The following is a 17,561-nucleotide window of genomic DNA, read 5'->3' on the forward strand; positions in this document are numbered from 1 at the left end:
ATATTCCTTTTTAATTCACATATGTTCACACATTGTACATATGTTTGGATTTCAAAGAACTTAAAAGAATCTTTTCACTGTGAAACAAATTGGAGGTAACACCATGATGTGCAATTTAATTAGGTTTTATTTGTTTTTATTTTGTTTGGACTTTTCTTCTTTCCCAACTTCCTACCACATAAAGTAAAGGGAAAACTATGCCCCACAACTGGAAAATCCATACGGGTCCCCATCTATGTGTCTGAAATTTTGTGGGATGTCTGAGGCACCCATTCATGCAGAGAGAGAGATGGGAGAGCTGTTGTGACCTGTTTATTGACTCAGGGCTATTTGTCAAACTTAGGGAATGGGGAACATTCCTCTTGCTGTCTGCTGGCCACGTGGCCTGTCAAAGCCCATAACCACAATTGTTTAGAGAAAGTTTAAAGCTCTATATAGACAAGGACTATAATGATATACCAATTGAAGTTTTCAGTCAGTCACGGGGGTTATTGCATTTATCAATCAAAAACCACCATGACAAAAAGGGGAAATTGAAAATTAAAGGAAAAATATTCTTTCACGAAAAAAACACCAAGTATATGTAGAGATGGTAAATATCAGAAAGGATTCTCCTGGAAACCATATTAGTTAACTGGAAGTCTGGCAAAATGAACATAACTGCAAGCAACAAAACAGTTTATAAAAGAGAAGATGAGACACGAAGGGTAGGTCCTAGGGCTCAACTCATAGCTAATAATACGCATTTTAAAAATAGAGAACAGATGTGAGGAAGGAGGAGAAATAATAGATTACCATTCCCCGAAGCTGGACTCATTCTTAAAGACTTCACATTAAATGAACTCACCACAGGCTGGTGAAGATTAATGAAATTAAAACTTTTAGACATATCATGGTGAAAACATTGAATTCCAAGGATAAAGAGAAAATTCCTACAAAAATTGACACAAAAACAAAAAATAAGTTACCTACAAAGAAACAAGAATTTGTTACCTAATTTCTCATCCCTAACACAAAATGCTCGTGGACAGTGCAATATTCTTCTCAGAACTTTGGGTGGAAAGGGTTGCAACCCTGGTATTCTTTAATCAGATACCCTTTCTCATATATGAAGGGAAAGAGTACATTCTGAAACATGAAAGGACTCCAAGTATCTACAAATGTATTGTTCCTTAAAAAAAAAAAAAAAAAAAAAAAGAAAAGGAAAGAAGAAAAAAAGAGGGGAGGGGAAACGTAATGAAGCAGTGAAGTACTATGGCCAAACTGAAAATGCATCAGAATGGATCGTGAAGGAGGAGGACATGGTATATAGTTCATGGATGCTGCTCTAAGACTGGCTGTGGGCTGACTGCATTAAAATCACCAGGAGACTTTTAATGCTGATTCTTAGAGTCCAAAGTTAGGGATGGAGTATGTAAATCTATGAGCTAGGACCCCGCAATCTGTATTTTTAATAAGTTTCTCATGTGATCTGATACCTAGCCTCATTTGGTAACCTGTGAGTAATGAGTCCAGTAAAATATATAATTAAATTATTGTTGATAATGTCATCATGAATGTTAATGTAATGGTTTAGGGTTTAATATAGAGGGTCTTCAACTAGAAAGAACATAATGTAAATAATTATTTTACTAAAACTAAAATCCTAGCTTTTTCAGAAGAAACTAGGTGATTTGTGAATATTGTGGTGAAAAGGTTATACAGGGTGAAGAAATAGAAGCCTGTGATTTCCTAGCCCTGTTCTTAAAGGGGAGTTCTTAGAGATGGTGTAATTATTGAGATTGGAGAAATATGTATGTGTGTTTATACAGGCAAACCTCATTTTATTGTGCTTCACTTTATTGCCCTTTGCAGATATTGCATTTTTCACAAACGTAAGATTTGTGGCAACCCTGCACTGAGCTACTCTGTTGGTACCATGTTTTCAGTAGCATTTGCTCACCTCCTGTCTCTGTGTCACATTTTGGTAATTCTCACAATATTTCAAACTTTTTCATTATTGCATATGTTATGATGGTGTGTGATCATTGATGTTACTATGGTTTTGGGGTGCCACAAACTGTACCCATGTAAGATGGAGAACTTAATTGATAAATGTTGTATGTGTTCTGACTGTTCCACTGACTGGCTGTCCATCCATCTCTTTCCCTCTCCTCAGGCCTCCAGATTCCCTGAAACACACCACTATTGAAATTAGACCAATTAATAACCCTGTAGTGGCCCCTAAGTGTTCAAGTGAAAGGAAGAGCTACATGTCTCTCACTTTAGATCAAAAGCTAGAAATGATTAAGCTTAGGAAAACACGTCGAAAGCCAAGATAGGCTGAAAACTAGGTCTCTTGCACCAAACAGGTAGCCACGTTGTGAATGCAGAGGAGAAGTTCTTGAAGGAACTTAACAGTGCTACTCCAGCAAACACATGAATGATAAGGAAGCAAAAGAGCCTTATTGCTGATATGGAGATAGTTTTAGTGGGCAGGATAGAAGATCCAACCAGCCACAATGTTCCCTTAAACCAAAGCCTAGTCTAGAGCAAGGACCTGACTATCTTCAGTTCCATGAAGGATGAGAGAGGTGAGGAAGCTGCAGAAGAAAAGTTTGAAGCTAGTAGAAGTTAGTTCATGAGATTTAAGGAAAGAAGCTGTCTTCATAACAGAAACGTACAAGTGAAACAGCCAGTGCTCACGTAGAAGCTGCAGCAAGTTAGCTGAGATAATGAATGTAGGAAGATCTAGCTGAGATAATGAATGTAGGTGGCTACTTTTAAACAACAGATTTTTCAATGTAGACTAAACAGCTTATATCAGAGGAAGATGCCATCTAGGACTTTCATAGCTAGAGAGGAGAAGTCAATGCTTGGCTTCAAAGGACAGGTCTACTCTCTTGTTAGGGGCTAGCGCAGCTGGTGACTTTCTGTTGAAGCCAGTGCTCATTTACCATTCCAAAAATCCTAGGGCCCTTAAGAAATATGCTAAATATACTCTGCCTGTGTTCTAAAATGGAACAATAAAGCTTGGATAACAGCACATCTGTTGACAGAATGGTTTACTGAATATATAAAGCCTACTGTTGAGACCTACTGCCCAGAAAAAAAGATTCCTTTGAAAATACTACTGCTCATTGACATTGCACCTGGTCACCCAAGAGCTCTGACAGAGATGTACCATATTAGTTTGTGTTTCATGTCTGCTGGCACAAAATTCATTCTGTAGCCCATGGATCAGTGAGTAATTTTGACTTCCAAGTCTTAGCCTTTAAGAAATACATTTTGTAAGGCTATAGCTGCCATAGATAGTGATTCCTCTGATGAATTTGGGCAAAGTAAATTGAAAACTTTTAAAGAAGGATCCATTATGGTAAATGCCAATTAAGGTCATTTGTGATTCGTGGGAAGAGATCAAAATATCAACATTAGGAGGAGTTTGGAGGAAGTTGATTCCAAGCCTCATGGGTGACTTTGAGGGGTTCAAGACTTCAGTGGAAGAAATAACTGCAGATATGGTAGAAATAGCAAGAGAACTAGAATTAGAAGTGGAGGCTGAAGGTGTGACTAAATTGTTCCAATCTCCTTATAAAACTTTAAAGGATGAGGGCTTGTTTCTTAGGGATGAGCAAAGAAAGTGGTTTCTTGAGATGGAATCTACTCCTGGTGAAGATGCTGTGAAGATGGTTGAAATGACAGCGAAGGATTTAGAATATTAAAACAACTTAGTTGATAAAGCAGTGGCAGAGTTTCAGAGGATTCACTCCAGTTTTGCAAGGAGATTACTGTGAGTTAAATGCTATCAAACAACATTGCATACTACAGAGAAATCTTTCATGAAATGAAGAGTCAATCAATGTGGCAAAGTTCTTGTTGTCTTATTTTAAGAAATTGCCACAACTGCCCCAACCTTTAGCACCCAAAACACTGATCAGTCAGGAGCCATCAACATCAAGGCAAAACTCTCCATCAGCAAAAAGATTAAAACTCACCAAAGGCTTAGAAATTGTTAGCCTTTTTTAGCAAAAAATTATGTTTCGATTAAGATATGTACAATGTTTTTCTAGACATAATGCTATTGCACACTAAATAGACTACAGTATAATGTAAACATAACTACTATATGCACTGGGAAACCCAAAATGCTTTATTATAATATTTGTTTATTGCAGTGGTCTGGAACCGAACCTGCAGTGTCTCCGAGGTATGCCTATGTATTTTAAGATAACTAACAGTGCAAAAGAGATAAGACGAGTATCTCCATGATGACTACAGATTGGAAAATAACAAAGAGAAAAAGAAAACTTCAGTAATAGAGTAAAAAATTGAGGGAAGAAAACAACAATAAAATGTAAACAAACAAAAACAAATGAAGTGATAGAATATATACAAGTTATGACTAAAGTGGGTAAGTAAAATCTTAACTACAAAACAGATACGCTTATATTAGGTAAAAGGTATAACCCAGTTACATGCTGTTTAAGAGATGACACATTTAAATAAAATGGCACAAAATAATCAGAGGGTTATTCATAATTATATCAGCCACACTTGGCATGGTTGAGCATGTGGCTCAAAAATGGTTGTCAACTCATGGAATGAAAGGGTGTGCAAAATTATAACAGAGCCTCCCATCACCACCACCACCAGTACCAAAAAAGAAATTCAGAGTGAACAATACCAATATCAAAGAACACTTCAAAGTAATAAAGTATTAAAGTATTACAGGACTATGTTTATTGATGAAAATTCAACCATTAACCAAGATATAGTAGCATTAAACCTTCATGCACTGAAAAACATGCATTAAAGTATGATGAATTAGAATCTTAAAAATCTAAGGATTAATTAACGTAACTGCTACCGGACTAGGAAATTTTAACATATCTCCTAGAATTGGACTGTCAGAGAAATTCTAAATAAATCATACACATAATGTTTTCTACAATTTTAAGTTTATACCTCTTCTTTGATAACAGAAACTTTTACTTTCTTCTTTAATGTCATTCCAATTTTAAAATAAATTGGTAACTGAAAATAAAGCTTTAGAACAAAACACTTCTTTGTTTATACATCCGTCCTAATCCATTTTGATAAGGCTTTTAAGTTATTGTAATATGTGCTGATTCTCTTTTCTCATTTGATAATCACTCATTTGAATATTATAATTCAATTAAGATTTATTGCAAAGATATGTTTTGAAAATTATACTCTACGAATATAACGTCTGCATTCTTTAAAAAGTATGGAATGTTTATGAACATTGATTATATAATATATCTAAAGGAAGTTCCACATTTAAAAATTTAAAAATCTTACTGGTTGCATGCTCTAATGAGGGAGAGATAAAGCTATAAATTAACAAGTAACAAAAGTGGACCTACTTGAAAGTTAAAAGAAAAAAAAAAAAAAAAACAATTTCAGAATGGCTCTTGGATTGAAGAGGAAATCCTAACTAAATTTTACAATATCTTAAAAAAAACTCACCAAGCATACTTATTTAATATTTTGATATTTGGTCAGTTTTATACTCAGAGATTTTTTTACAAACATTACTGCTTCCATTTTTTAAATATAAAAGACTGAAATTAAGTAAACTAAATAATTAAGAGGCTGGAAAACAAACATAACAAATGAAGAGAAATTAGTAATTGAAAAAGCAGAAATTAGTGAAGTGTTTACATACAAAATATATAGAATTAAAAATAGCTCATGTTTTGAAAAGACTGGTAAAATCAAAAAAGTTTTATCATGTCTGATTCAGAAAAAATGAGAAGTCCACTAATAGGTATTATTAAAGTTTAAAGGGTATAGGACCATAGATATGTAATACATTCTTAAAATTGTCAGTGATTTTATTGATATATACATGCAAACAAAATTGGTGACTTGAGGAGGAAAAAAACAGTCTCGATATTTTTTTCAGGAAAAGAAAAATTTCCAATTAAATGAATTTCCTAGGGGGAAAATGAAAAATATTGCCTTAGATTTACCTTTATTTCTACAAAGCACACAGAATCAAACGGCTTTATATAGTTAAGTGCTGGAAGCAGTTTAAGAAGCAATCATTACCAAGTGATTTAAAATATTTCAGAATTTTAAAACTTAAAGTAAGAGGGAACACCTTCTATTTTAGGTAAAGTCCATATTTTGAGAGGCTAACATAAAAATATACTGTCACATTTGGGAAGGGCTGCACCAAATAACAACAAAAATTATAGACCAGTTTCCTTATGATTGCTTATGTAAGTATTGGTGAATCACAGTCTTCATTACATTAAAAGAATGCTATAAACTTATCAAGTACATTTATTTAAAAAATGCAAGATGAGTTCAATATTCAGAAGTATGTTAATATAATTCATTACAATATATTAAAAAGATAAATTCCATATTATTATGTTGATAGTTGTTGAAAGCCTTTTGAGAAAATTAAATAGACATTCCTCAATAAAGATCTTAGCCAACTAGGAAAAAATAAAAGAAACTTTCTTAGCATGATTAAGATTGATGGTATCTATGAAAAATAGTGATAAACATGACAGTTCATTGTGAACACTAAAAGCATTCCTGTTCAAAGTCAGAAACAGGACAGACATGTTCCTTATAAATGCTCTTAGTCAACAATGCTCTCAAGGTTGTAGAAGGTAAAATGGAAAGAAAATTAAATATTGTGAAGGGACAAATTATTACTATTTTCAGATTACTGTTGTGAGTTCTTCAATAGAAGCTTTACAATTACTTAGAAACTTTTAGAACTAATGAGCTTAGTAATATAGCAAGCTATAAGATAAATAAAGCAAGTAGCTTTGCTTATAAGAATCAGAAATGTAAAGAAAATTAAAATACCCATGACATTTTTCATAGAGCTAGAACAAATAACCCTACAATTTATATGGAAACACAAAAGGCACAGAATTACCAAAACAATCCAGAGAAAAGAGAATAAAGCTGAAGGCATAACTCTTCCAGACTTCAGACTGTACTATAAAGCTACAGTAATCAAAACAGCTTGGTACTTGCACAAAAACTGACACATGGATCAATGGAAAAGAATAGAGAGCCCAGCAATAAACACAAACACCTATGGTCAATTAATCTGTGGCAAAGGAGGCAAGAATATAAAATGGAGAACAGAGAGCCTCTTCAACAAGTGATGATGGGAATGCTATGTGTCAATCAATGAAATTAGAACACTCCCTCACACCATATACAAAAATAAACTCACGATGGTTTAAAGACCTAACAGTAGCACTGACACATATACACTATCAAATGTAAAATAGTTAGCTAATGGGAAGTGGTAGCATATCACAGAGAGATCAGCTCGGTGCTTTGCGACGACCTAGTGGGGTGGGATAGGGAGGGTGGGAGGGAGGCTTAAGAGGGAGGGGATATGGGGATATATGTGTGTATATGGCTGATTCATTTTGTTATACAACAGAAACTAACACAGTATTATGAAGCAATTATACTCCAATAAAGATCTATTAAAAAAAAAAAGACATGACACCATAAAACTAGAAGAGAACAGAGGCAAAACATTCTCTGACATAAATTGTAGCAACATTTTCTTAGATCATTCTCCCAAGATGAGAAATAAAAGCAAAAGTAAACAAATGGGACCTAATTGAACTTAAAAGCTATTGCACAGCAAAGGATACCATCAAAAAAATGAAGAGACAACCTACAAAATGGAAGAATATATTTGCAAACGATGCAACCAACAAGGGGTTAATATCCAAAATAAACAAACGGCTTATACAACTCAATATCAAAAAAACAAACAACCCAATCAAAAAATGAGCAGAAGACCTAAACAGACATTTTTCCGAAGAAGACATACAGATGGCCAGCAGGCACATGAAAAAGATGCTCAGCATCACTAATTTTTAGAAAAATGTAAATCAGAATCACAATGATGTGTCACCTCACACTGGTCAGGATGGCTGTCATCGAAAAGTCTACAAATAAGAAATGCTGGCAAGGATGTGGAGAAAAGGGAACCCTCCTACACTGTTGGTGGGATTGTAAATTGATGCAGTCACTATTGAAAACAGTATGGAGTTTCCTTAAAAAAATAAAAGTAGAGCTATCATATGATCCAGCAATCCCACTCCTGGGCATATATCTCGAAAAGACAAAAACTGTAATTTGAAAAGATACATGCATCCCAACGTTCATAGCAACACTATTTACAATAGCTAAGGTGTGGAAACAACCGAAGTGCCCGTCAACAGATGACTGGCTTAAGAAGATGTGACATATATATATATATGTGTGTGTATATATATATATATATATATATATATATATGTGTATATATATATATATACACACATATATATATATATGTTTTCTTTTGACAAAAACAAATATTATATGATATCACTTATATGTGGAGTCTAAATATGAATGAGTCTATACACAAAGCAGAAAGAAACTCCCAGATATATAAGACAAACTTTTGGTTACCAAAGGGGAAAGAGAATGGTGGAGGGACAAATTAGGAGTATGGGATTAACAGATACAAACTACTATACATAAAATAGATAAGCAACAAGGATTTAACTCTGTAGCACAGGAAATTATATTCAATAACTTGTTGCAATAACCTATAATGGAATATAATCTGAAAAAAACCTGAATCACTTCACTGTACACCTGAAACTAACACAATATTGTAAGTCAACTATACTTCAATAAAGAAAAAAAAAAAGAAAAAGAAGTGTAAAGGAAATATATTCACAGGAGAAACAAGTACACAAAAGAAAAATAGAAGTAAACTTAAGAGGAAATTCACAAGACCTACATGAAGAAAAGTATTACTGTTTACTAATTAATATAAAACAAATATTTGATTGAAGAGTAAAGCACACTTTCTTCCTAATTGTGAAAACGTATCATTTCAAGGATGTCAGTTGTGCACACATTAATATACAAATTTATTGGAGTTCTGATAAAAATCTTAACAGGTTTATTTATTTATTTTTGTACTTAGATTTAGGGCAGAACTTAAACAATGAATCTAAATTTGATCTGAAGAAAAACCCGCTAGAAAAATGTAAGGGATTTATTAGAAGTAGGTCACTGTGTAAGGGGGATAGGGGACTTTCTTAAATATATACATGAATTAATAAGCCAAAATAGTTTTTAAAAAACTGCACAATAAAAAATTGTGCACATATAGATAGCTCAATAGAAACAAATTATAAATAGGAATTTAAATGTTTATTAAATATGTCATGTTTATGGATTGATAACAGATACTGCAATAAAAAAAACACTTGTTGGGCTTCCCTGGTGGCGCAGTGGTTGAGAGTCCACCTGCCGATGTAGGAGACACGAGTTCGTGCCCTGGTCTGGGAAGATCCCACATGCCGCGGAGCGGCTAGGCCCGTGAGCCATGGCCGCTGAGCCTGCACGTCCGGAGCCTGCGCTCCGCAAAGGGACAGGCCACAACAGTGAGAGGCCCGTGTACCGCAAAATAAACCAAAAAACAACAAACACTTGTTTTAGTAGTTAGACTTATACTTCAAACGAAAAAAATGTATATTAGCTTGAAATTTAAATATAAAAATAATCACACACTACAATAGGAAAATATGGAATATTTTTAACTTTGAGGGAAGGACCTCCTTAGTATGATTCAAATCCAGGAACTATAAAAGAAGAGAAAGCTAAGTCAGATTTTCTTAAAAACTTAAATTCAACAAGACAGAAGTTCTCCATAAACACAAAGGTATATGTAAATGGGAGTATTTTTGATTATGCACCCCCCCACAAAAAAAAATTAGGCACCTAGATGTCTACCAGTACTTAAAATAATGCATTCTTACAAAATAATGTTTAAGTGACTCTAAATAATGATAAGGTGGGTCTGTATGTATTGACTTAACTGTAGTTTCAGGGGAAAAAAACAGTTTCTAAATAAGGTATAATCTGTGATCTCATTTTTGTAATCCTTTGTCTTCATGTTTGTGTCTGTCCTTTGTGTAAAGAAAAAAAAATATTTGCAAAAATGAAAGCCAAACTTCTAAGCATACAGTGGTTGAAATGACAGAGTGGAGATTTTTAGCTTTATTTTATATACTTAAAATTCTAAATTATTTGAATGTTTATAGTGAGCATTCACTGCTTTAAGAATTGGAAAAAGTAGAGCTGTTTTCATTTTAGGTAAGAAATTCAGTGGGAAGTTATAGTCTATATTCTACCTGTATGTTAAGTAAAATCCTAGGGCAAACTGTAATTCTTAGAGGTGTTCCAGTTGACACATTCCAAAGCTCATGTAAATCATGCTTATTCTGAGTGTGTGTTCACAGTTATGAGGGGAACATAGTCTCTAGCTACAACAAAAACCATAAAGGACAAGAACAGATCATTTGTATAATGTATTTACTTGAATTACTGTATTATGCGCATCAAGTTCTTGATGTGTTTGGTGTTAATATTGTCTGTGATGCTCTAGTCTAGACAAGTGGTTTTCAAAGAGTGGTCCTTGGACCAGAAGCACCTGGGAACTTATTAAAAAGTGAAATTCTCAAGCTTCATCCCAGACCTACTGAATCAGAAATGGCTGCATCCTACCCCCAGAATCTGTGTTTTAACAAGCATTCCATGGTTACTGAAGTTTGGGAACCACTGCTTTGGTACATTCAGGATAAAGCTTTTAACTAAGTCAAGTTTTATTATAAGTTGATCTTCCCCTTAGAGAGTATCAGAGAATTTATTAACAACGATTAGAAAGTCAGTTGCTAAAATGGCCAGCCCATGTGAGCCTGTAAATATTTGGCTAAGTAAGTTGGAGATTTTTTGCTAGAGGATAGGAAAATTCAAATGTTTCTGAGTATGGGAAGGACAGGTATGGAGATGTCCATCAGGACAGCTGTTCCTTCCAGCCGTAGTGTATAGCAAGTGGATTGTAGGGGAATGACACTGGAGCTAGAGAGACAAGTTAGACCAGCAAGAGATAAGACATTTGGATCGACAAGCAAGAGAGAATAAAAACCTGAATGGTAGTAGAGAAAATAGAATTGGAGAAGAAGAGGGAAATGAGAGAGATTGTGAAAGTGAAAACAGGACTCGGTTACTGATTGCATGTAGGGGCCAAAAGCAAAGCAAAGCAAAGATGATTGAGATTTTAAGCTCGTGTGACAGGTATCATTGGCAGTACAGATCAGAAAGCCTATCAGTGATCTGCAAATTGGCAGATTGTGTTTGTGCTGATATCAGTCATCGGAAAAATGATTGGTTTGCTTGGATGTCTAAATTGGGGCTTTCAGTTCATCAGAAGGGTGGTTAAAATATTCAGCAATTAGCGTTAGAACAAAAGAGAACACAAATACAGTTGAGTACTTTGCCAGACTCATCAAATATGATTTTGATGGGCTAAGAACTCCTAATGAGAACACAGTGATCAACTGAGCAAACAGACCATTTGGCTTGAATGGAAATGTCAGCATAGGCATAATCTACTAACTTGCTGATTAGAGGTGGTACTAGCTGGTTGGTGTACTTTAGCAAGACGTGGAGTGGTGGGAAGCCAGTGCGATAAAGCCTCTGGGAATCTGAATAATCAATGATTTTTCATCTTGTAACCTAATTTACCTGTATTAGAGTTTATCTGCAGAACTAAACACACCTTCCTCAGAGTTTCCACAGTACTTTATTTATGTTTTTATCATACTTTACTTATTTATGTTTTTATCTGTAGAGCTATCAAGGGATAGACTGAATATTCCTGGGAGGTGGATCAGTGTGAACCAAGGTTTGAAGTTGGATATACCATGGTAGGTAAGATGTAGGAATAAGATAAAAGTCCTTGGCAGTTCAAAGCCAAACTCTGCTACTTACTTTCTGAGAGAATTTGGTTTGACTTGAACTGTCTGGTTCCTCATCCATTAAATAGAAATAATAATAATGGTTTATATCACGGGGTTATTAAATGAATTAAATGAAAAAAATTAAATGAGATTATGCATATGCAACATTTAACACAGAATCTGGAGAGGTAATGTCTCAAAAAGGGTAGCTGTTGTTGCTGCTGATGTTATTTTCTTTTACTGTTGACTAGGCTTCAAGTCAACTAGAAGTGTGCAGACCTCGAGGTGAGAGGTTTCTGCATCTCTCGAATACACTTCAGCCGCCACTATTAGCTACAAGCTAAGCAAATGTCATCAAGCATACACTTGTTTGTAAAGGACTGGTAAAGTCTACATTGATTTGCTTTTACTTTTAGGGTAGAAGGGTGCAGTGACTTGTTTATTCCAAAATATACCATTGCTGTCTTTTCTATGGAAAGTGAGGGTACAGTTGATCCTTTAGATTGAACACCTGATGGTAAAACTGTAATAATCCCTGATGGAGGTGGATGAGAAAACTAGACTATTTTCCCCTATAAACATATATATTAAAAAATATAAAAATTATATATATTTTTTAATTTATAAAAATAATGTCTGTACTGGACAGGTCATAAAAGGCACCTTCCAGGTTAACTGTCCTATTTTAGGAAACCTCAGAATGTTTGATGACCTCTTAAACTTCAGCTGATAGCTTACTTTTTCTCTGAGGCCTTGAATTATTTTGTGAGATTCCTTGCCTAGGCTATCCTAACTTGACACTTCTAAGCTTCGAAATCACTAATCCTTCAAGACCCAGCTTATAACCCTCCTCCTTAGCAAAGTAATTTCCCTTGACTTCAGTGAGGAATGACACTATTATGACATGCGTTTTAAATGGCCTGCTCTTGTATATGTTTGTATACAAATATTTAAAAAAATCTTACTAGATTGTAAACTCCATCAGAGAAAGGTGAGAAAATCAATAGAAAAATATGGGGAAGAGTCCCCTAAATGTCATACTGAGGATTTAGCTTGCACAGTAGTGCTTGATACCATATGACTTAACCCATTAACCAAGGTTTCATGAACCAGAGATGGCCTCGAGAGGTCGGTGATCTTTAAGTAGTGGCTTGGCAAGAGCTCTGGTTAACAGGTGTGCCCAATTCTTCAAGGAAATACTGACCCAGTGAGGTCATCCAGAGGGAATGAGCAGAAAGTGGGTTGACTGAAGCTGAAAGGTGCAGAGAGAGGGCAGAAATCAGATACCACGGGCAAGCAGAGAGCACAGCCTGAAGTCAGTGTAAACAAAGTGGTTACTAGAAGTTGGAGAAGATTATCGGCTCTTTACCAACCCATTTATCTTTATAGTAAACCTCATTGACTGAAATGACTAGAAAATGTGGCTTATTCCTTGTATCTGAAAAAAACAAAAAACAAAAACCTTCCCTAATAGTGTAGCATCATTTTATAATCTCTGTGATAGAAGTGACTTTGTACGTTGAGTTTAGATATGCCTCCCTGTAGCTTCCATTCTTAAGTACTTGCCGTGCTTCCTGAAATCACCAGAACATGCACTAACCCTCTGGCCAGTGATAGGCCTTGTGGGATGGACAGATCTCTCAGCACTAAGGGGATGTTGTCTTTTACAGAAAACAAGAGTCAGTAAGGTCTTCATGTGTCACATCTTATACCACTATCTCAGTGAGGAGTGGTGGAATGTAACTGAAGGATCTAAAATTTACTTATTAATTTTATGGAGTTTTCCTAGGTAGAATATATATACCACTTAGTGGTACTATGGTTATATTGGATGACACATTTCAGATTAGCTCTTGTTTTAATAGTTATATATCTATTATAATGTATATTAGGGAATTATAATTAGCATGGCAAATCCATGGTTTCCTAGATTCTCTTGATTAGGACAAGTGTAAAATAGGTATTTAAATTTAAAGCATTAATTAAAAAATACCACGTAAGCAGTTTTGGTGGCATGCACATATGGTCACAATAATGGAGGATCTTTGCAAATGACTGTAATTAGTATAAGACTTCTTCTTCTTCAAAAAATGTTACCAGATTAGTATGATATGCCGTGGGCAAACTGGACAAAAATAATCCCCTTTATTTTTGCTTTCTAAATTCAGTGGGTATATTTTAAGATATTTTATATAGTTTGGGGGATATGTTGCTTTAAAAGTGAGTTTAAATGTAAAATAAACTAGTCTCTGTACTAGCACTAGTAATGCAAGTAACTGTTAAGTGCTGATAATAACCTTCTTTTACCTGGTTTCTCTATATCTAGTATCTTTTCTCTCTTTGATCCATCAAGAATACTACTGACATATCTGTCTTTCTAAAGCACCTCATGGATTGTTCTGCTCCTCTCCTCACACATCTTCAGTGGCTTCTCCATGAGTTCCTCCCCACATCTGAATTCTTCAGCATGCCTCTGCTCTATGTTCCAAATCTATTTCTCAAGGGTTTCCATGTATTCCTGGATTTTTTAACTTTTACTATGCTGTATCAGTCAGGGTTCTCCAGAGAAAAAGAGCCAATAGTATTTTGTGTGTGTGTGTGTGTGTGTGTGTGTGTGTGTGTGTATGCATGTGTGTATGTTAAGGAATATAAAATATATATGTTAAATATATAATATATTGAGTTGGCTCACATAGTTGTGGAAGTTAGCAAGTCTGATACTGGGCAAGTCTGATACTGGTCTGATACTGGCAGGCTGGAAACACAGGCAAACGAGTTGGTGTTGAAGTCTTGAGGTTAAAATTTGTAGAAGAGGCTAACAGCCTAGAGACTCAGACAAGAGTTGATGTTATAATCTTGAGTTTGAAATCTGTAAGGCAGAGTGGCTGACTGGCACAGGCAGAATTTTGTTGTTATAGTCTTTAGGAAGAATTCCTCTTCCCCAGGAAACCTCAGTTTTTGCTTGTAAGACCTTCAGCTGATTTGATGAGGCCCACCTACACTATAGAGGGTAATCTCTTTATTTAAATTCAACTGATTATAGATATTAATCACATCTACAAAATACTTTCACAGCAATATCAAGACTAATGTTGGAACAAACAACTGGGCACCATAACTTAGTCAAGTTGATGCATTAAACTGAACCATCACACATGCCTTGTGATAGAAAGAATTTGTTTCCGTCAAATGGATATTGTATTTGCTTTCTCTGCCTTACATGTCCTTACTTGACATTCCTAAACTTGAATATCCTTCAAGCCCCAGCTCATTTTCTCCCTCCATTGAAAAGTCATTACTGTTCACTTCAGCCAGGAATGATATAGCAAGGACCTGTGAAATTCTGTACCAAGACACACCACTTTTACAGCATGCCTTTCATGCTGCTTGGTATTGAATGTATTTGTGTAAGCCTTTTGCATTGTATGAAAGCTTTGAGATTCTCAAGGGCCAGGGTAGTAACACATATGTCTTTGCACTGAGTTAGTGTATAATACATTGCTCTACACAAAGGTGCTTATAATTTTTTGTTTTGTTTTGTTTTCTAAAGTGCAGAGTGCTATTCTAAGCCATTCTTTTTTACTATTATTATTTTATTTTATTTTATTATTATTATTATTATTTTTGTGTGTGTGTGTGTTACGCGGGCCTCTGACTGTTGTGGCCTCTCCCGTTGTGGAGCACAGGCTCCAGACGCACAGGCTCAGCAGCCATGGCTCATGGGCCCAGCTGCTCGGCGGCATGTGGGATCTTCCCGGACTGGGGCACAAACCCACGTCCCCTGCGTCGGCAGGCGGACTCTCAACCACTGCGCCATCAGGGAAGCCCGCTATTTTATTATTTTTTTCTAACTTTTGAATTTTATTTAATTTACTTTTTATACAGCAGGTTCTTATTAGTCATCCATTTTATACACGTCAGTGTATACATGTCAATCCCAATCTCCCAGTTCATCCCACCCCCACCCCCACCCCCGCCGCTTTCCCCCCTTGGTGTCCATACATTTGTTCTCTACATCTGTGTTTCGACTTCTGCCCTGCAAATCGGTTCATCTGTACCATTTTTCTAGGTTCCACATATATGCGTTAATATATGATATTTGTTTTTCTCTTTCTGACTTACTTCACTCTGTATAACAGTCTCTAGATCTATCCACGTCTCTACAAATGACCCAATTTCGTTCCTTTTTACAGCTGAGTAATATTCCATTCTATGTATGTACCACATCTTCTTTATCCATTCATCTGTCAATGGGCATTTAGGCTGCTTCCATGACCTGGCTATTGTAAGTAATGCTGCGATGAACCTTGGGGTGCATGTGTCTTTTTGAATTATGGTTTTCTCAGGGTATATGCCCAGTAGTGGGATTGCTGAGTCATATGGTAATTCTATTTTTAGTTTCTTAAGGAACCTCCATACTGTTCTCCATGGTGGCTGTATCAATTTACATTCCCATCAACAGTGCAAGAGGGTTCACTTTTCTCCACACCCTCTCCAGCATTTTTTGTTTGTAGATTTTCTGAAGATGCCCATTCTAACTGGTGTGAGGTGAAACCTCATTGTACTTTTGATTTGCATTTCTCTAATGATTAGTGATGTTGAGTAGCTTTGCATGTGCCTCTTGGCCATCTGTATGTCCTCTTTGAAGAAATGTCTATTTAGGTCTTCTGCCCATTTTTGGATTGGGTTGTTTCTTTTTTTTTAATATTCAGCTGCATGAGCTGTTTACATACTTTGGAGATTAATCCTTTGTCCGTTGATTCGCTTGCACATATTTTCTCCCATTCTGAGGGTTGTCTTTTCGTCTTGTTTATGGTTTCCTTTGCTGTGCAAAAGCTTTTAACTTTCATTGGGTCCCATTTGTTTATTTTTGTTTTTATTTCCATTACTCTAGGAGGTGGATCAAAAAAGATCTTGCTGTGATTTGTGTCAAAGAGTGTTCTTCCTATATTTTCCTCTAAGAGTTTTATAGTGTCTGGTCTTACATTCAGGTCTCTAATCCATTTTGAGTTTATTTTTGTGTATGGTGTTAGGGAGTGTTCTAATTTCATTCTTTTACATGTAGCTGTCCAGTTTTCCCAGCACCACTTATTGAAGAGACTGTCTTTTCTCCATTGTATACCCTTGCCTCCTTTGTCATAGATTAGTTGACCATAGGTGTGTGGGTTTATCTCTGGGCTTGATTACTGTAGCTTTGTAGTGTAGTCTAAAGTCAGGGAGTCTGATTCTTCTATCTCCGTTTTTTTCCCTCAAGACTGCTTTGGCTATTCGGGGTCCTACAAATTTTAAGATATTTTGTTCTAGTTCTGTAAAAAATGCCATTGGTAATTTGATGGGGATTGCATTGAACCTGTGGATTGCTTTGGATAGTATAGTCATTTTCACAATATTTATTCTTCCAATCTCAAGGACATGGTATATCTCTCCATCTGTTGGAATCATCTTTAATTTCTTTCATCAGTGTCTTATAGTTTTCTGCATACAGGTCTTTTGTCTCCCTAGGTAGGTTTATTCCTAGGTATTTTATTCTTTTTGTTGCAACAGTAAATGGGAGTGTTTCCTTAATTTCTCTTTCAGAGTTTTCATCATTCATGTATAGGAATGCAAGAGATTTCTGTGCATTAATTTTGTATCCTGCAACTTTCAAATTCATTGATTAGCTCTAGTAGTTTTCTGGTGGCATCTTTATCATTCTCTATTTATAGTATCATGTCATCTGCAAACAGTGACAGTTTTACTCCTTCTTTTCCAATTTGT

At 35.4% G+C, this 17,561-nt stretch overlaps 1 protein-coding gene across 12 annotated transcripts in view; it reads left to right on the plus strand.

Annotated features, from left to right (window-relative positions):
- CNTN4 (contactin 4) overlaps nt 1–17,561 on the plus strand; it is a 958,186-nt gene that overhangs the window by 64,678 nt on the left and 875,947 nt on the right. For 8 of the 12 annotated variants that reach the window (XM_079933645.1, XM_079933652.1, XM_079933654.1 and 5 more), the window contains exon 2: nt 11,696–11,771. The exons of 1 other annotated variant lie outside the window; for it this stretch is intronic. The gene's annotated coding sequence lies outside the window, so the exon portion shown is untranslated. Of the gene's footprint in view, nt 1–4,151; nt 4,187–4,252; nt 4,391–11,695; nt 11,772–17,561 lie in introns of those variants that run through there. 3 more of the 12 variants (XM_079933655.1, XM_079933650.1, XM_079933656.1) reach the window with 3 other exon arrangements.

Source organism: Stenella coeruleoalba (assembly GCF_951394435.1).
Source record: "Stenella coeruleoalba genome assembly, chromosome: 10".
In the NCBI taxonomy this organism is placed as follows: Eukaryota; Metazoa; Chordata; class Mammalia; order Artiodactyla; family Delphinidae; genus Stenella; species Stenella coeruleoalba.